The sequence below is a fragment of the Ovis canadensis genome, chromosome 24 (genome assembly GCF_042477335.2).
Source record: "Ovis canadensis isolate MfBH-ARS-UI-01 breed Bighorn chromosome 24, ARS-UI_OviCan_v2, whole genome shotgun sequence".
Classification (NCBI taxonomy): domain Eukaryota; kingdom Metazoa; phylum Chordata; class Mammalia; order Artiodactyla; family Bovidae; genus Ovis; species Ovis canadensis.
In genome coordinates this window covers 44695786-44716447 of record NC_091268.1, presented here as the reverse complement: position 1 = coordinate 44716447, position 20662 = coordinate 44695786, and the positions used below count along the sequence as shown (strand labels likewise).

The following is a 20662-nucleotide window of genomic DNA, read 5'->3' as shown; positions in this document are numbered from 1 at the left end:
AAGTGGGGATAAACCCCAATTGGTCATCTGTTAATTTTGTAATTATTTTTATTTTTAATTGGAATATAGTTGATTTACGTTGTTAGTTTCAGGTATATAGCAACATGATTCAGTTATACATCTATATATATGTGTGTATATTCAGTTATACACACATACATATATCACTTTTCAGATTCTTTTCCATTAGATGTTGAATATAGTCCCCTGTGCTGTGGTCCAGCAGGTCCTTGTTGCTTATCTATGTTATATATAGTAATGCATATCTGTTAATTCTGAACTCCTAATTTATCTCCCTCTACCAGCAATCTTTTAAATTTAGTGCTGTATTTGATTTGCTAAGATTTCATTTATAATTACTACATCTGTGTATCTGTTGACTGGTAGCAACGGACATTTTTCCCTGGACCTTTATGAGTTCCAGGTATTTTTACCTCTAATCCTTCTGGGAGGTTCTTTCCCCAGCCTCGGATCCTTTCTTCATACAAATGCACTGACCGGTCAGCAGACACAGGAGGGTCCCCTCTGCAGATCTCTGGAATTCTCTCTCTGTTCGGCTCTCTCCTCTCCAGCACGCTGCCTTGGTTTCCGTGGACTCTCATCTTTATCCCCTCAACCCAGGGAAGCTGCCGGATGCCTGGGTTCCCACCCCCCACATTGTGGTCTGGAAGTGGCTCTCGAGGTCGTGGCTCACCTCATCTGTTTCCTGTCTCTTAGGGATCACTGTACTTTGTTGCCTGATACCCAGTGTCTTGAGAAGGGTTCTCTTTATATATTTTGGGGTTATTTGCTGGTTTTAGGTGGGAGAGTAAATTTTGTCTCTGTTACTCCATTTCGGAGAAGGCAATGGCACCCCACTCTGGTATTTTGCCTGGAAAATCCCATGGACGGAGGAGCCTGGTAGGCTGCAGTCCAGGCGGTCGCTAAGAGTCGGACACGACTGAGCAACATCACTTTCACTTTTCACTTTCATGCACTGGAGAAGGAAATGGCAACCCACTCCAGTGTTCTTGCCTGGAGAATCCCAGGGACGGGGGAGCCTGGTGGGCTGCCGTCTCTGGGGTTGCACAGAGTCAGACATGACTGAAGCGACTTAGCAGCAGAAGTCCCTTACTTGGGTTTTACATCATGATTTACATCGTTTTGTTTACTTTTTAAATGGGCTGTTGCTGTGGCCAGGCTGTCTGACCTTTATGTGAGTGCAAGTTCTATTCATCCAGTCTCCTTCCTTTGTGTTACATTTACAACACGTTGTCTTAACTTATGTTTTTTAAAAAAATTGTTTTGTTTTTTTGTTTCTTGTTCCTGTTTGACTGTAGATTCCATGTGGAGTATGGCTGAGTTTTATTATATTTATGTCTTGCCTTGATAGTAAATATGTTTATAAATGAGTGAATGAATGAATGAGAGTGAAATTTCCATTTCCATAAGAATATATAGGATGTTGTTCTCCCCTCCCCTCTCAAAGAAGTAGATCAAAAAAGGGTATGTTCTAAGACCGAAGCTCTATTTAAAATTTAGCTTATTTTGAATTTTAAGTGTGTGTTCAAGTGTGCGTGCATGAATGCATGCTGTAATGATGGGGTGCTTGGTGTTTTCACACTGGTAAAGGGATGGCTCATTGGGAGTTAAATTGCCCCTCAAATAATTCATGGTGTTTGATAAATTTCTCTCCAGGCGATACAGGTCTGAGAACATATGGTCCTGAACTTTTCTTTTTAATGGACATTTACGAAACAAATGCCATTATACTTTATAGCTATTTTAAATACTCTGTGCTGTTTAGTTCTTTTTTTCACTTTTATTGTTAAATGGGATAGAGGCAGATGATTACATAACTACATGATACATGATTAGTGGAAAGTCTTTATGGGAATTTTCTGTGTTCAGGGTGCCTAGTGAGATTGAGGGAAGAACAGTACTAGAGAAAAAAAATTTCGTAGAGGAAGTATCTCTATGAGTAATTATTCTAGAAAGAAAATGTGTGTCTCAGAAATATGCTCATTAGAAATTCTTGATTTCTAATTACCTGTAAGTTACTAATTTGAGAGGTGAATTACCATGTACTTTGGCCAATTCTTTGTGATTTGTGCTTATAGCTACTGCAGAATATAAAATGTGAAATGAATGCAAGCTGGGTTTTTCATCTCAGTGAACAGTTTGGAAACTTGCATCCCACTGTAATGGAATTTGCTGTGTAGCACCAAAGGATTTTTTGATTCTGAAGTTTTTGTGCTGTTTACTTTTGCTTTATTTGAGAAAGGTGCTTGGATGCTGCCAGAGACGACTGAGAATTGCTTGTAACTATATTAGAAACACAGGCTTCCCAGGTGGCACTAGTGGAAAAGAACCAGCCTGCCAGTGCAGGAGAACGGAAGAGACATGAGTTCAATCCCTGGATTAGGAAGATCCCTGGAGGAGGGCGTGGCAGCTCATTCCAGTATTCTTGCCTGGAGAATTCCATGGACAGAGGAGCCCGGAGGGATACAGTCAGTAGGGTCACGCAGAGTTGGACACGACTGAGGAGCCTTAGCACACACACACATTAGAAATACACACGATGCGGCTGAGTGTGAAAGTGAGGGTGTGTAGGTTGTAAATCATTCCTGGGTTATTGCTGGGTGGAAATGGTTTCTCTTTAACTGATTTTTGTGATCCCATTTGTAAAGAGAGATCTTGAAGAATGCGGGAGTATAGGGGGTTTGCAGCCAGGAGGACATGAATGAAAGTTTCTAGAGTGTTTTCCTTGACTCGTTTTGATTTTCCATTTGGTTTGGATTTACCTTCTGGAAAGAATGCCTGCCTGCCCCCTACCTGATCTTTATGCTTGACTTTTCAGTTGTTGGCATTACCTGTATGTGTTAAATGTGAGAGAGATTTTATGGAAAAGAAAGATATTGAGGACTAGATAAGAGATAACCCTGTAGGACAAAAGGAAATATGATGTAGGAAGAATTTCATAAGAGGGCAAAAAAATGAAAAAGAGAGCTGAAGGTATATGTGTTCATAAGAACCACTGGTAAAGTTAGCCAGGTTCAGGAATGGATTATAAGAGCCCCAAAATAATCCTTTTCTGTTTCTAGTTTTATCTAAGAATCTTGGCTATGCCCCAAAGCAATGGATAGATGCTTTTTTAAAAAAAAAAAAAGAGTATTGTGTCATTGAAAATATTTCTTTTTTGTTTTTTTAAAAAACTTACCTTGTATAGTTGATTTACAATGTTGTTACTTTTTGTTCTATAACAGAGTGATTCAGTTATACATACACATATAAACATTCCTTTCCATTATGGCTTAGTAAAAGTAAAGTCGTTCAGTCGTGTCCAACTCTTTGGGACCCCGTGGACTGTAGCCCACCAGGCTCCTCTGTCCATGAGATTCTCCAGGCAAGAGTACTAGAGTGGGTTGCCATTTCCTTCTCCAGGGGATCTTCCCAACCCAGGGATCGAACCCGGGTCTCCCGCATTCCAGGCAGATGCTTTAACCTCTGAGCCACCAGGGAATTGAATATAGTTCCCTCCCTTGTTGGTTTTGATTTCTCTTTAGTGCTGAAGGCCTCGTAAAAACTAAGCCCTCTAGAACGAAAGCTGCCTGAGGGCAAGACTGTGTCACGATCTCGTAGTTTCACAATGCTTTACACATTATAAGAGCTTAATACATGTTCACTGAATAAATAAACATCCCTTAGCTTTGGTGTGCTAAGTCGCTTCACTTGTGTACAACTCTTTGCAACCCCACGGACTGTAGCTCACCAGGCTCCTCTGTCCATAGGATTCTCCAGGCAAGAATATTGGAGGGGGTCGCCATTTCCTTCTCCAGAGGATCTTCCCAGCTCAGGGACTGAACCCTCATGTCTTATCTCCTGCATTGGTAGGCAGGTTCTTTACTACTAGCGCCACTACTAGCTTTGGAATTGCATGCAAACCTCATGATCTTTTAAATGAACAGAGTACACTGATTACTCAGAAAAGCAGTTTGAGTGCCTTTGAGATGTCTTGGTGCTTTGTGTTTGGTTTAGAATGAGGATGTTGTTCTGTCCTGAATGCAAAGAGAAGAGAGGTTATGAAGGAACTGAGAGCGGGACAAGGAGATCCAGGAGAAGACGGGGATTTGGGTTTTATGCCACTGTCAAGTGACTAGATCAGAGAAGGCGATGGCGCCCCGCTCCAGCACTCTTGCCTGGAGAATCCCATGGATGGAGGAGCCTGGTGGGCTGCAGTCCATGGGGTCACTAAGAGTCAGACAGGACTGAGTGACTTCCCTTTCACTTTTCACTTTCATGCATTAGAGAAGGAAATGGCAACCCACTCCAGTGTTCTTGCCTGGAGAATCCCAGGGATGGGGAAGCCTGGTGGGCTGCCGTCTGTGGTGTCACACAGAGTTGGACACGACTGAAGTGACTTAGCAGCAGCAGCAGCAGCAGCAAGTAACTATTTCTTGTTATCATGATTAGGATTGCTCTGTTTTAAGAGGAGGAAGTCTTTTCCTTTTTTTTGGTCACAACACAATGTTCTGTGTAGCTGCTGTCCCTGGACACTGTCTTGCCTGTTCTAGGAGAACCTGGGGTGATGAAATGCGATGATTCGGCTGTTTCTGTGAGCCTCAGATGGGGAAGGTGGTGCAGGTTGCAACCTCAGGAATTCTCAGGACTTGGTGGAATGTTCTCGACTTGGATCCTGGAATCCCCAGCCATGTCAGTGGGAAACAAGATGGCGTGCTTGCCCTCCTGGGGTCATGGTATGACCATGGCTTTTAACTCGTAGGCTGTGCGTATTTTAAGAAGATGATATGTGTCATTGCTTCCTGGGATGAGAGAGTGTTTACCCTAATGATGTGACTAAATAGTTTATCTTTCTAATATTTTTATCTTTGCCATTAAAAGGAAGCCACATGAGCACAGGGGCTTTTGTCTGATGTATTTACTTTGTATCCTCAAAACCTAGAGCGGTACTTGGAAGAGGGTAGGCACTCAGTAGATGTCAGTTGAATTTGGAGATTGTGTAACTACAATCAGTGGGGATCAGGTGAGGGTGGGAGAGAATGAGGAGGACTGAGTACACTTGTGCTTGAAGTGAGTTCTGTCTGAGGTTTTTTCTTTGAGACGACTTAAGAGACTCTTCAGTGCATTCTGTGTCCCAGTGAAACGAAGCAGGACCCCGTGTCCTCCACCTGCCTTTTGTTTGTCAAAAAACTTTAACCAAAGAATAAGTTTAACCAGAGAAGTGAGAAAATGCAGAAGCAAAGAAAAGTAGGAGAAAATAATAATAGTTTAGTTGGTAAGCAAGGGCTTCCCTGGTGGCTCAGATGGTAAGGAATCTACCTACAATGAGGGAGACCCGGGTTCAATCATTGGGTGGAGAAGATCCCCTGGAGAAGGGAATGACTACCCACTGAAGTATTCTTGCCTGGAGAATTCCATGGACGGAGGAGCCTGGTGGGCTGCAGTTCATGGAGTAGCCAAGAGTTGGACACGACTGAGCGACTAATACACACACATACACAGTAAGCAAAGTCAGGAATCTTTAGTTTCCTCTTAAGGGCTATAGATAATACTCTGAGCCATATCCTGTGAGCTGCTTCTGGACACGGAAACCCCTACCAGGGGAAGAAATTTGCTACATGGTGACCAGACGGCAGCCATGACATAAACTGCCGTAATTCCGAGAATTGGCCTCAAGGAAATGGAAGCAAAGCAACCCTGGAACTGAATATTAACCATACTTAGAACAGTCAAAATGGCACTGATCAGACCACTGCATGACCAATTTCAAGATGACTGTCAGAGCTGACTGTGCTGTTTCTGCATATAGCCCCCGGCTTCCATCCATAAAAGCTCTTGTTCCCTGATTGTCAGGGGCTTCCCTGGTGGCTCAGGTGGTAAAGAATCTGCCTGCAATGTGGGAGACCCATGTTTGATTCCTGGGTCAGGAAGATCCCCTGGAGAAGAATGGCTACCCACTGCAGTATTCTTACCTGGAGAATCCCATGGGCAGAGGAGCCTGGTGGGCTGCAGTCCGTGGGGTTGCAAAGAGTCGGACACAACTGAGTGGCTAACACTTTCACTGATTAGATGGCCTTTGGACAGGAATCCATCCCTCCTCTCCCCTCACCCCCCAGCCCCACACCAGCCGCCCTGGTTGCCAGCATCCAAAATAAAGCAAACATTCCTTCCCACTAACCTTGCGTCTTTATTGGCTTTTGAGGGGTGAGCAGCCAGACCCAACTTTTGGTTACTCCAACACAGTGTCTGGCATCAAGTGGACCAGTGGGTGCCACCCTGCCCTGCCCTTGAGAAGGTCTTACTCAAGCTGGAGTGAGATGATGGAGAGTAAACCATAGCCACTGGAGAGCTCCTATGGGGTCTGCTCAGAATACTGGGGAAAGGAGGGGGCATCTGAACTGAGTGTTGACGTTTTCACAGAATGACGGAAAAAGAAGACAGAGAGGAGTTCCTCTATGCAGAGGTCATAGCAGAGCGTTGGCAGTAAGGTGTGGGATCTTGGCCATGGGGTTGCAGAAGAGCTGGACATGGCTTACCGAGTAAACAACAGCAATTGTAAACCTGTTACAGTACAGTACTATGTAGCCGATGGTGATAGTTGGGTACCTCGCTAATTTTGTTGGACTTACGAACAAGTTGGACTTACGAATATGGCCTCAGAACAGAACTCATTTGTATGTATGGGGACTTCCTCTATTGCTGTTGACCCTTTTTTGGAAAATGTAGTCTGTCTAAGGGCTGAAATAACAAAACTTGTAGTTTGATGTGGGGGAAAAGGAAAATCAAGGAGTCTGAAATGACACCCAGACACCTACAGCGAGGGTCATCTTTCATAGAAAGGCAATATATTGGGTTGGCCAAAAAGCTCATTTGGGTTCCATACCCAAACGAACTTTATGGCCAACCCAACAGATAGCGGGACAGACCCCACCAGGAAAGGGGAGATGATAAGGAAGAAGTTTGGGGTCTTATTGATTTGTCAGTAAAACCTGCATCAGAATAGCTTTATAAGCTGTAAAGTCATAGATGCAGTATCGTTCTAGGATTGGTCAGCTGAGATTCCTAATAATAGTTTTCTGATAGCTTTGAACTGCGTTGGGTTTCCTGGCCTCTCTCCCTGCTGAGAGTGCTGGGACTGTCAGCATTTGCTTCCTTCAGTGGAGTCAGAGCCACCAATCAGAACCCAGCACTTACTGAATTCATCCACCAGGCAATTACTGAGCACCTGTGGTATGCTGGGACCGAAAGACTTCAAGTGTAAACTGAAGGCCAACATTGCTTGAAAAAGCATTGTTTCTAGGAGTGATGATGCCTGGGGCTACATGCTGATCACCAAGCTCCAAGTATACAGAGCTCTGAGCAGGAGCAGATGTAGGATATGCCCACTGGGCTCTCCTCGCCTCTGGGTTCTGCATGGTGTGCACTGTTGCTGGTGTCTCTTGGAGCATGTATACTTTTGCCCCGAAGGAGAGGGCAAGCCACACCGTATGGGACGTTGATAGACCCTGGGCTTTCTTGATTCCCAGGTCAGACTCAGGATCAACAAGGCTCCATCCCTTCCTGCATCCCTAGGGCAGAGAGCAGAGCCAGTGCCCAGATGACCCTGAGCAGTATCACTGTCTCCATCCACCCGGGTGTCCCAGGGAGCCTGCTTCCCTGGGAACACTGCACCCACTCCTCGCTCCTGACCTCTACCTCTGGAATCTGATTTAGTATCATCCTTCCTGGCTAGGTTCTGGTACATATATATATTTAATTTTGTTTAGTTTTGGGCTGTGTTGAGTCTTTGTTGCGGCATGTGGAATCTTCACTGCAGGTTCACAGGGGTTCTGGAGCTCCTGGGCTCAAGTAATTGTGGCGCATGGGCTTAGTGGCTCTGCGGCATGTGGGATCCTCCCCAACCAGTGGAAGGCAGATTCTTAACCACTGGACCATCAGGAAGTCCCCCTGGTTCTGTTTATTCTGCTTCACTGTAGCTTGTACATAAGTGACTCTCATTCAAGTTAGAAAGCCCTGAAATGTAGAAAGAATTCTATTGAAGGGAGGAGCCTTTCTGCCTAGAGAGAAGAGGGAAGTTTCTTTGAGAAGACAGTTGAGCTCTACTTTGAGAGTCAGAGTTGGATATCTGAGATGACAGAGATGATCGAATAAACATTCCAGTTAAGAGTACCAGCTTGGAAAAAAACAGGAAACAGGACAGAGGGATGTTTTGTTCTAAATGATTATCAGCAATCTGCTTAAAAGAGCACATGGATAATTTGTGTGAGGTTATTTATGTCTTGAAATTCTTATTAAGATTATTGCATCCTGCCTGTATACGGACATTAGCTTTTATCAAGAAACCTGAGTAGACCCACTCAACTGAATTTAGGCTATAGATTATGTCTTATGTGAATAGAATCATCAAATTGGGAACATTTTGCCAGAACATTTTTAGTCGAAACTTTTGAGATGTTTTGGAAAGAGTTGTAGCATTTTAAAATCAACACTGAAGTTTGATATAGAATGAGTATTTATTTCTGTTGAAATTAAGGAAAATAAACCAGAAGGGTAAAGTTTGCTTGCATAAAGATTTAAGTGATCTTCTAAACTGTGTATTTTCCATCATCCTCTGTTCTTAATTCAGAGACCATTGCATGCATGTCATTTCCAGTGATATTCATGCCTTCCTGTAGATTTGAATTACCATCTGCAGTCATTTTTCCTTTAGGCTGAAGAACTTCCTTTAGCATTTTTGTACTGCCGGTCTGCTTATGATGAATTCTCTAATTTTGTTTATCTGAAAATACCTTTATTTCATTTTCATTTTTGAAGGATGGTTTTGCTGCATGTTGAATTCTGGGTTGACGGGATTTTTTTGCTCAGTGTATTAAAGATACCATTCCATCGTCTTCTGTCCTCCATGGTTTCTGATGGGAAGTTCACCATTTTGATTATTTTTATTATTGTTTTCTTGGTCATTTTTATTATTGTTCCCAGAGATGTACCATGTCATTTTTTTTCTGGCTGCTTTCAGGATGCTGACTTTTACATTTTAGCAGTTTGTTTGGATGCAGTCTTCTTTATCCTACTTATGTTTTGCTGAGTTTTGTAAATCTGTGTTTGTCTTTCATTAAATTTGGAAGGTTTCCATTTGTTTCTTAAAAACATATTCCAGCCCCATGATCTGTTTCCGCTGCTTCTGGTACTCCAGATTTAAGTTGAATTGATTGATTTGTCACACAAATTTCCGAGGCTCTGTTTATTTTTCTTCAATTTATTTTTCTGTTCTTCAGGTTAGTTTCTGTTGATCTCTCTTAAAGTTCACTGATTCATCTGCTATCACCGATGTGCTGTTAATATCATTCCAATTATTGTTGACAGTTATTGTTAATTTCTATTTTTAAAATTTTCATTTGGTTCTGTTTGCATAGTATCTAGTTTTCTGAGATCTCTCAGTTCAGTTCAGTCGCTCAGGTGTGTCTGACTCTTTGTGACCCCATGGACTGCAGCATGCCAAGCTTCCCTGTCCATCACCAACTCCCGGAACTGGCTCAGACTTGATGTCCATCAAGTCGGTGATGCCATCCAACCATCTCATCCTCTGTTGTCTCCTTCTCCTCCTGCCTTCAATCTTTCCCAGCATCAGGGTCTTTTCCAGTGAGTCAGTTCTTTGCATCAGGTGGCCAAAGTATTGGAGTTTCAGCTTCAGCATCAGTCCTTCCAATGAATATTCAGGACTGATCTCCTTTAGGATGGACTGGTTGGATCTCCTTGCAGTCCAAGGGACTCTCAAGAGTCTTCTCCAACACCATAGTTCAGAAGCATCAATTTTTCAGCACTCAAGTGTCTTTATAGTCCAACACTCATCCATACATGACTACTGGAAAAACCATAGCTTTGACTAGATGGACCTTTGTCGGCAGCTCAGATCTCTCAGCTGCTTATTAATTGTGTATGTATTTTCATTAAAAATTTTTTGAACATCCGTACAATAACTGCTTTTAAGTCCTTGTTTGGATTTAAACATCTGGATCATCTTTGAGTTAATTTAAAAATTACCTTTGGAAAAAAAATTACCTTTGTATAAGATGGATTATATTTTGCATGTTTAGTGACTTAAAATTGGTTCTTAGTCATTATGAGATACATGTTTTAGAAATTCTGGATCCTGTTCTGTTCCTTTCAATAAGATTTTTGTTCTGACAGTTGACTTGGCTGGTTTCAAAGTCCAAGCTCAGAGCCTTGTGCTGGGGAGCAACTGACATCTCCACTTATTTCATTTCCAGTTGCTGCTTTTTCATATCACCTCCTGAGGTCTCTCACCTCCACGTATAGCTTAGAAGTCAGCCAGAAATTTGGGTGAATTTGCACACAGATTTTCTGGGCTCACCCCATCTATAGTTGCTTTTCTCCCAGGATTTTACCGGTAACTTTTTGACTATTCTTCTGGCCACTGAGTTTTCCTCTGATGCTTCAAGCCAGTTAAGGCTGTGGCTTTCTGCCATTCCTGTGTGTGTGCTAAGTCACTTCAGTCATGTTCGACTCTTGCGACTGTATGGACCGTAGCCCACCAGGCTCCTCCATCCATGGGATTCTCCAGGCAAGAATATTGGAGTAGGTTGCCATTCCCTCCTCTAGGGGATCTTCCTGATCTAGGGTTTGAACTTGAGCCTCTCATATCTCCTACATCGGCAGGTGAGTTCTTTACCACTAGCGCCACCTGGGAAACCCGCCATCCCTAGATACCTGCAAATTGGGTAGTGCCTCCTGGGTTGGGAAGATCCCCTGGAGAAGGAAATGACAACCCACTCCAGTATTTTTGCCTGGAAAATCCCATGGACGGAGGAGCATGGCAGGCATAGTCCATGGGGTGGCAAAGAGTTGAACATGACTGAGCAACCAACACTTCAAGCAAAGGCTCACCTTCAGCAATTGTCTTTCAAAGGTAGACTCTTGTCCATTTTCTGCCTGCTTTTGGGCCCTCTCTAGTACCTTTAAATACTTTCTTTTAAAAAAATTGTTAATATGTTTTGTCTAGATTTGATCATTGTTACCTGCAAAAGAGTGAGTCTGTACAAACTATTCAGACATTGAAAGCCAGAGTCAACAATTAGATTTTCTTTACAGGTTTATTGAGATATAATTGCTATCTAATAAACAATGCATATTTAAAATCTACAATTTGATACACTTTAATACATGTTTACACTCCAGACCATCACTGCAATCAGATAATGGGAAGTTTTTGAGTTTCATTAAGATGTCATATGAAAATGAGTGGTAGGAAATAGGCTATGTCATGCTTTGTATTTTACAGGTTGCTTTCAAAAGCAGTATTTCATTTTGGTCTTCACTGTACCCCTGAGTTATGGACTTATGTTTGTTTCTCGCCCATCCTCATAGGTTGAAATCCTAACTCCCCATATGATAGCATTAGGAGATGGGGCCTTTGGAGGGTGAGCAGGTCATGAGGTGGAGTCCTTATGAATGGAATTAGTGCCTTGAATAAGAAGAGATGGGAGAACTTGCTTTCTTTCTCTGCTCCCCACCGTGTCAGGATGCCACAAGGTGGCCATCTCCAAACCAGGAAGCAGCGTTCACCACATACAGAATCTGCTGGCACCTTGGACTGCCTAGCCTCCAGGACTGTGAGCAATAAAGATTTGTTGTTTAAGCTATCCAGTCTCTGGTAAACTGTCCCTGAACTAAGATACCTTGTGAATGTCCAGTGGGGTTTTTTTTTCATAAATTAAAAAAATTTAATTTTATAATTGGAGTATAATTGCTTTACAATGTTGTGTCAGTTTCTGACATACAACAAAGTGAATCAGCTATATGTGTACATATTAATATATTCCCTCCCTCTTGAGCCTCCCTTCCATCCCTCTAGGTCATTACAGAGCACCAAGCTGAGCTCCATGTGCCGTACAGCAACTTCCCGCTAACTGTCTCTTTTACACATGGCAGTGTATATGTGTGTTCTGGGCTGAATTTCCGGCCCCCGCCCCACCATCCTTACCCCTGACAAAGTCATGTGTTTAAGTCCTAACCTGTAGCGCCCCTGAACGTCACCATATTTGGAGGTAGGGTGTTTTGTTGTTTAGTCGCTGATTCGTGTCTGACTCTCTTGCCACCCCATGGGCCGTAGGCCACCAGGCTTCTCTGTCCATGGGATTTTCCGGGCAAGAATACTGGAGTGTGTTGCCATTTCCTCCTCCAGGGGATCGTCCTGACCCAGAGATTGAACCTGCATCTCTTGCATTGGCAGACAGATTCTTTACCACTGAGCCACCAGGGACACTTCCCGAAGCTTGCTTCCAAACCACTAAATCAACACTTCTCTAACTGGCTTGTGCATCAAAATCACCGTCTGAGGCCTGGAGTGGTCCCTCTCCCCGGTCTGCGTTTCCAACAGGTCCTGCTGAGGCTACAGGCTCAGGGCCACACTTGGAGAGGTAACTGCTCAAGGTCAAGTGAACCTTTGCGAATTCCGCAGTCTGCCCTTTCTTCTTTGGGGCTGACTGTATGTGAATGTATTCCTCCCAGCCTTGTCGACTGCAGTCGACAGTCAGAGAGGTGTCTTTGGGATCATTGATCATGACTTAACATTTGTAAGAAGTCTACTTTATGACTTTGCCTGAACTCTGGAGCCTTGTTTCGGGGGCCCCTCGGGGAACGTTTGGAGAGCACGGCACGTTCTGCGGCAGATTCTTCGTGAGCAAACGAGACGGCTTTCCAAATGGTACAGCAGCGGCTGTGGCCTGGGGAGGGCAGAGCTGGCTGTTCTGGCAGCTGATGCAGTGGGAGGTTCTGGAATTCTGTGATGCTTATTAGATTATCTGCAGAATTTTTGCAAATCCTGGGGAGGGTGTCCTGACATCTTCCCAATTTGTTGGGCTACTTCTTGGATTTCCTTTTGGATTGCAAAGAAAATTATGTGTCTGTTTGTGAATCACTTAATGTTTAAAGGCTTTGCAAGCAGGGTCTTTGGCTGTAGAGGGTAATTGGTTATTTCTTAGAAGGGACCGTGTGTGTTTCATGTCAGGGCTGTTGGGGCGCTGTGGACCTTGCAGAATGCCATGACTCTTCTGTGATTTTAAGACTCAGATGTGCAGAGGCATGGGTTCAGCTTTTTTTCCATTTAGTTCAGCTTATGGCAGGAGCCACGCCTGAGACATGACAGTGTCATTTCTCCAGCAACTAAGCCTGAACCATTGGCAGCACACCCCCTCTCTGGCTGGACATTTAACTGTTTCACCCACCTGGTCCAGGGCAGCTGATGGCTTTGGTGGTCGCATCCATTCCTCCCCTAGCCCCCAGTGCGGTGCTTTAAGACAGGAGGAACCACCCTGAGCAAACAGCACTGGCCTGGACCAGTGGTCCAGACCTTGAAGTCTTCCTAATTCTTACCTCTCAGTTTGGACGGTATGTATTTTATGAAGGCTCCCCAGGCCTGTGTTTTAAAGATGCAGGGACCTTACAGGGTTGTTGAATTCCTCCTAAGGAGTTTTCCCCTTTAGCGTTTCTCTATGTGAGAGTTGATTCTGGCTTTTCCAAGACCCTGATGTCTGAGCCCTTCAAGAACTCATCTGAGTTGTACCCCCAACCCTCCCCTCAGCCAGAGTCTAGTGTCTGCTGCTGCTTGTCTTTAAAAACCAACAGATGGATAAATGACATCAGCAACCACACCCTCACTAAAGAACTGCCACACCGTGTGTTCCGGGCTGAGTTGTCATTCTCCCTCTCCCCCACTAAAGGCGTTTTAAGTCTTAACCTGTAGAGCCTCCAGATGGAACCGTGTTTGCAGGTAAGGTCTTTCCTGCTGTTGTTTAGTCGAGTTGCTCGGTCATGTCCGACTCTTTTGCGACCCCGGGGACTGTAGCCCTCCAGGCTCCTCTGTCTATGGACTTTTCCAGGCCAGAATACTGGAGTGGGTTGCCATTTCCTTCTCCAGGGGATCTTCCCAACCCAGGGACTGAACCCTCGGGTCCTGAACTGCAGGTGGATTCCTTATGACTGAGCCACCTGGGAAACCCTAGGTCTTTAATGAGGTCATTAAATTGAAAAGAGGTCTTTAGGGGTGGGTCTTAATCCAGTGGGACAGAGTCTTTATAATAGAGAGGAAAGGTGGACACAGGGGGAAGGACACAGTGAAACAGTGGCCGTCTACAAGGCCAGGGAGAGAGGCCTGGGAAGAAACCCACCCCGCCCGCGCCTGATCTCTCATTGCAGCCTCCAGCCTGTGAGAAAGCAAATGCCCTTTGTTTAAGCCACTGAGTCTGTGGCACTTTGTCAAGGCAGCCAACAAGCTCATGGGTTTCCCATCTGGCACTAGTGATAAAGAATCCACCTGCCAATAGATGCAAGTTTGATCCCTGAGTTCGGACAGATCCCCTGGAGTAGGAAATGGTATCCCACTGCAGTATTCTTGCCTGGAAAAATCCCATAGACAGAGGACCCTGGTGGGCTACAGTCCATGGGGCTGCAAAGAGTTGGATGTGACTGAGTGCGTGCACGCATGCACGCACACACACACACACACACACCCCGGGCTAGTGTATACACACACACACACACACACCAGGCTGATACACACACACACACACCAGGCTAGTGTACACACACACCCACACACACACCAGGTTAGTGTACACCCACACCCACACACACACCAGGCTAGTGTACACACACACACACACACCAGGCTAGTGTACACCCACACCCACACCCACACCAGGCTAGTGTACACACACGCACACACCAGGCTAGTGTACACACACACACACACCAGGCTAGTGTACACACACACACACGCACCAGCCTAATACACACACACACACACACCAGGCTAGTGTACACACACACACACACACCAGGCTAGTGTACACCCACACCCACACACACACCAGGCTAGTGTACACACACATACACACACCAGGCTAGTGTACACACACACACCAGGCTAGTGTACACCCACACCCACACACACACCAGGCTAGTGTACACACACACACACACCAGGCTAGTGTACACACACACACACACACACCAGGCTAGTGTACACCCACACCCACACACACACCAGGCTAGTGTACACACACACACACACACCCCAGGTTAGTGTACACACACACACACCAGGTTAGTGTACACACACACACACACACCAGGCTAGTGTATACATACACACACACACACACCAGGCTAATACACACACACACACCAGGCTAATACACACACACGCCAGGCTAATACACACACACACCAGGCTAGTGTACACACACACACACACACACACACACACATACGAGGCTAGTGTACACACACACACACCCAGGCTAGTGTATACACACACACTCACACACACACACACCAGGCTGATACACACACACCCACCAGGCTAGTGTACACACACACACACACACACCAGGCTAGTGTACACACACACCCACACCCACACACCAGGCTAGTGTACACACACACACCAGGCTAGTGTACACATACACACACACACACCAGGCTAGTGTACACACACACACACATACCAGGCTGATACACACACACACACACACCAGGCTAGTGTACACACACACACACCCCAGGCTAGTATATACACACACACTCACACACACACCAGGCTGATACACACACACACACATACCAGGCTAGTGTACACACACACACACCAGGCTAGTGTACACACACACACACACACCAGGCTAGTGTATACACACACACACCAGGCTAGTGTACACACACACACACACACACACCAGGCTAGTGTACACACACACACACACACCAGGCTAGTGTATACACACACACACCAGGCTAGTGTACACACACACACACACACACACACACCAGGCTAGTGTACACACACACACCAGGCTAGTGTACACACACACACACCAGGCTAGTGTACACACACACACACCCCAGGCTAGTATATACACACACACTCACACACACACCAGGCTGATACACACACACACATACCAGGCTAGTGTACACACACACACACACACACACACCAGGCTAGTGTACACACACACACACACCAGACTAGTGTATACACACACACACACACCAGGCTAGTGTACACACACACACACACACACACACACATACCAGGCTAGTGTACACACACACACACACCAGGCTAGTGTACACACACACACCAGGCTAGTGTACACACACACACACACACACACACACCAGGCTAGTGTACACACACACACACACACACACACCAGGCTAGTGTACACATACACACACACACACCAGGCTAGTGTACACACACACACACACACCAGGCTAGTGTACACACACACACCAGGCTAGTGTACACATACACACACACACACCAGGCTAGTGTACACACACACACACACACACACCAGGCTAGTGTACACATACACACACATACCAGGCTGATACACACACACACACACACCAGGCTAGTGTACACACACACATACCCCAGGCTAGTATATACACACACACTCACACACACACCAGGCTGATACACACACACACATACCAGGCTAGTGTACACACACACACACACACCAGGCTAGTGTATACACACACACACACACACACACCAGGCTAGTGTACACACACACACACACACACACACACCAGGCTAGTACACAGTGTCAGGAACTCCCTGGTAGTCCAGTGGTCAGGGCTCTGCTTCCACTGCAGAGGACAAGGGTTCAGTCCTGGTGACAGACGAAGGTCCTGCATGCCGCATGGTGAACACAAAACAGAAAAGCCCCCAAACCACAGTGTCGTGCCCCTGAAGGAACCCAGACCTTTCAGGTGATTTATCGCCTTTCTGGGCCCACTTATTCCGTCTTCTCCAGCTCTGTCCTTTAGGCCTATGCAGAAAGCTGTAATCAGACACAGGCTCTGCTGGGTGTTGTCTCCACTGACACACTTAACCGTAGGTGAACCCTCCCCATCTTCAGCTCAGCCATCTAAGGGACTTACCCTCTAGGGAGAGGCTCTGTGGGGTTGGAGAATGCCCTCTTTGACTAAATTTGCCAACTTTGCCAATCCTCAGCCCAGCTTTCCGACTTTCTTTTCTTTTCTCAAGGTGGGGAACAGCTGGTTACTTTGAAAAGGCCATGAGATTGGGGTCTACACACATACACCACTGACACTATGTATAAAATAGATAACGAGCGCCTACTGTATAGCCCAGGAAACTCCATTCAGCACTCTGTGGTGACCTAGATGGGAAGGAAATCCAAAAAAGAGGGGATATATGTATAGGTATAGCTGATTCACTTTGCTGTACAGTAGAAATTAACAGTGAAAAGCCCTTATACACCAAACAAATTAATTTAAAAAATAAACAATAAAGGGCATGCTCTTGAAAATGAAAGGCTGTGGACTTCTTTCCCTTCTTAGTTTTGGTGTACTGCAGGTATTATTAAAGACCTACTTTACATGATTCTATGAGTAGCCATATGTGCAAATGCTGAGCCAGTGGCATTACCTAGAACTCTAAATTGACTCCTACAGCAACACTAAAAACTGCCTGGGAAATGATAGAGGGCAGTTCAGGGCTGAGTCCGGAATCAGCCAGCCATGCAAACTGTGGGAACAGGTGACAGGCATGATCTCATGTTCTACAACTCAGCTTCCATGTCTGAAAAATGGGGGGTAATCACTCCCTGGTGATCCAGTGATTAAGAGTTCCCCTTTGCAGTTCAGGAGACGTGGGTTCGATCCCTGGTCAAGGAAGTAAGATTCCACATACCACACGACAACTAAGCCTGAGAGCCTCAACTAGAGTTCAGCAAAAGACTCCACATGCACCCCAACAAAAGATCCCACATGCCGCAACAAAGACCCAGTGCAGCCAAATAAATAAATATTTAAAAGTATTAGACAAATAATTACAGTCATCCATAGGGTCATTGGGCTTCCCAGATATCACTAGTGGTAAAGAATCTGTCTGTTGATGCAGGAGACATAAGAGAGGCAGGTTCCATCCCTGAGTCGGGAAGATTCCCCTGGAGGAGGGCATGGCAACCCACTCCAGTATTCTTGCTTGGAGAATCCTGTGGACAAGGGAGCCCTGGGGCTACAGTCCATGGGGTTGCAAAGAGTCAGACATGAGTGAGACAACTTAGCACGCATGCACACACGCATAGGGTCATTATGTATTTCTACACTTAGAGCGAGAGTATATGAAGCAGAAGCTCTGCCAGAATGAATACTCAGGAAAAGTTAGTTAACTCTTAGCATTATTACTTTCATAGTAAAGACCTCCAGGCTAATTCAAGATTCCTATGTGCCCTCTGAATCACCAGAGATACGTAAAACAAGGGTGATTATAATCTTTATGTTAAGTATCAGTTATTCTTTTTTTTTTTTTCAGTTATTCTATTTAGGATCTCCAAAAATGGTAATCCATGTAATTGGATATGGAACCTGTCTTTGAAAAAAGAGAATCAGCTTTTTTTGTGGGGTCTTAAGTCCTTCAATGTGTATTTCCTGGTTAACTTCCTTTGTTATGTAGAACCAGAAGCTAAAATTGCATCTCTTTCTAAATTTTCTTTCTCCTCCCCAAAAGGGCGAAACACTTACCCACTTGGGTTTAGGATCTAGGACCCAGATGTTCACGGTGAGCTGGGTGGTGGCAAAACCTTGTGCATAAGTGAGTGGCCTCTTTTGCTTTCTCCCATCCAGGCTGAGCTGGGCTGTGCCTCCTGGGGGAGGCCTGACTATCTTAATGTCCGTGCTCTCCTCCTGTGGGTGCTCCATGGAGCACTGCATTTTGGGTTTGGGCCTAGCAGATGGAAGAGACTCTTAGAGCTCTATCCAAGGACTCCGAAACCGACCAGATTTCACTTTGCATTGGCCATTGCCTGTGTGTGTGTGTGTGTAGATCCGACTCTTGTGACCCCAAGGACCAGTCTCCTCTCTCCATAGGATTCTCCAGGCAAGAATACTGGAGTGGCTTGCCATAGCTTCCTCCAGAGGATCTTCCAGACCTGGGGATTGAATGTGTATTTCCTACACTGCAGGCGAATTCTTTACCACTGAGCTACTGGGGAAGCCCATGATTTCCCTATGCAGTACCAAAATGAAAGTGGGATTTGAGCCGATCAACACTGTAATGGAAAATAAGTATTTTCCCTGTGGCAAGAAGCAAGAAATGCTGGGCTTGTTGCATCCTGCAACTCTTTCCCTTAAGACAGAGCCTGTGTTTCTCTTATTTTCTCTTTTTCTCCCCAAAGATAAACACCCAGGCAGGTAGCTGCCCCCAACCCTGCTCCCTAAATCCCTTTCCTGTTTTCTCTGGATTTTGTATTTAAGAGTCTAAGTCGTAAATCCCTGACAAATGGGCCTAGCCACAGGGTGAGAAGGCATTAACTGAAAAAAAAAAAAAAAAGGCAACATTTCCAAGTTAGTAGATGCTTTAGAATGATTAATTAAACAAGAAAATCCGGGATAAAGATACGGTGAAACTTGCAAGGGACAAGTAGAAATCTCTCCTGAATTATGCTCGCTTTTGCCTGCTTTGTCCATTTAGATCATTGTTGTTTTGCTCAGTAGCTTTGTTTTCAGAGAAGCCACAAACATAAGCTGTTTCCTAGTATTATTTTTTTCCTCCTGTCCATTTTCCACCATGGGATACTTTGTTCTTTTGAGAGTATTTGTTTTTGTTGTTTAGTCTCTTGGTCATGTCTGAATCTTTGCGGCCCCATGGACTGTAGCCCTCCCCTGTCTATGGGATTCTCCAGGCAAGAGTACTGGAGTGGGTTGCCATTTCTTTCTCCAAGGGATCTTCTGGAGCCAGGGCTTGAACTTGCATCTCCTGCATTGTTAGGGAGATTCTTTTCCATTGAGCCACCAGGGAAGTCCTTTGAGAGTGTAGCTTGTGCGTAAAAGTCAAGAGTTTCTGTCCTGCTAGTGTGCCGAGGACAGTGCTGCTTGCTGAGAACCATGTCACTTTACATGTTGAAATGTTTGTAACAAAACTCTGAACACATCACTGGGTCACTGGACACAAGTATACGTCACAAGAAATGGGTCCTAGGAACATGAAGATGCAGGGGGAGCCGTATCCCTCTTGGTAGGGAATCTTGGTTTAAATGTAAAATACCCCTGGGTACATTAAGTATCTCTGTATTGATTCATGTCCCATAGCTAATAAAGAAGATAAAACAAGGTTTTGAAACAAGAAAGAGAGGAAGGCTGTATGTACAAAAGGGTTTGATGCTTCTTGTAAGACAGCTTTTCTCCTGGTCCTTCACTCAAGTCGTTTCTGCCAACAGAGGCGATGGGGTGGTATGCCTGGTGTTTAGGTGCCAGAGGGGTCGACGAGAACTAGAGACCGACTGGTCTGCCGTCTCAGTTCCTGGAGAGGATGGGCAGATGAAGTATGAGAGGCAGGGGCGATCTTGGCCATGAGAGCTGACCGGTCATTGTGGTCCAGTGGCGGTTGCAGGCAGAGAGCAAGCAAGGATGCAGGTCACTGATGCTGTGGCCATGCTCTGAAGAGGCCTCTCAAAGGATGTTTTGGGTGAGAAGTCAGGAGAAGGGTTGCCCTGTCCTCACCCCTGCCTCAGGCAGAGCATCTTTACTTTGAACTTCTTATGTATCGGGCATGTCCCATAGGACTGTTTGAACAAAGACCATAGATAAAATAAGGTTA

General features: G+C 45.2%; 1 protein-coding gene and 1 non-coding gene across 2 annotated transcripts in view; one reads left to right on the top strand and one right to left on the bottom strand.

Moving 5' to 3' along the window:
• Nucleotides 1-20662, top strand: part of GALNT17 (polypeptide N-acetylgalactosaminyltransferase 17) — a 428403-nt gene that overhangs the window by 32544 nt on the left and 375197 nt on the right. The window lies entirely within an intron of this gene.
• TRNAS-GGA (transfer RNA serine (anticodon GGA)) lies at nucleotides 3430-3501 on the bottom strand. Its single transcript has one exon. It is a non-coding gene; the product is annotated as a tRNA-Ser (tRNA).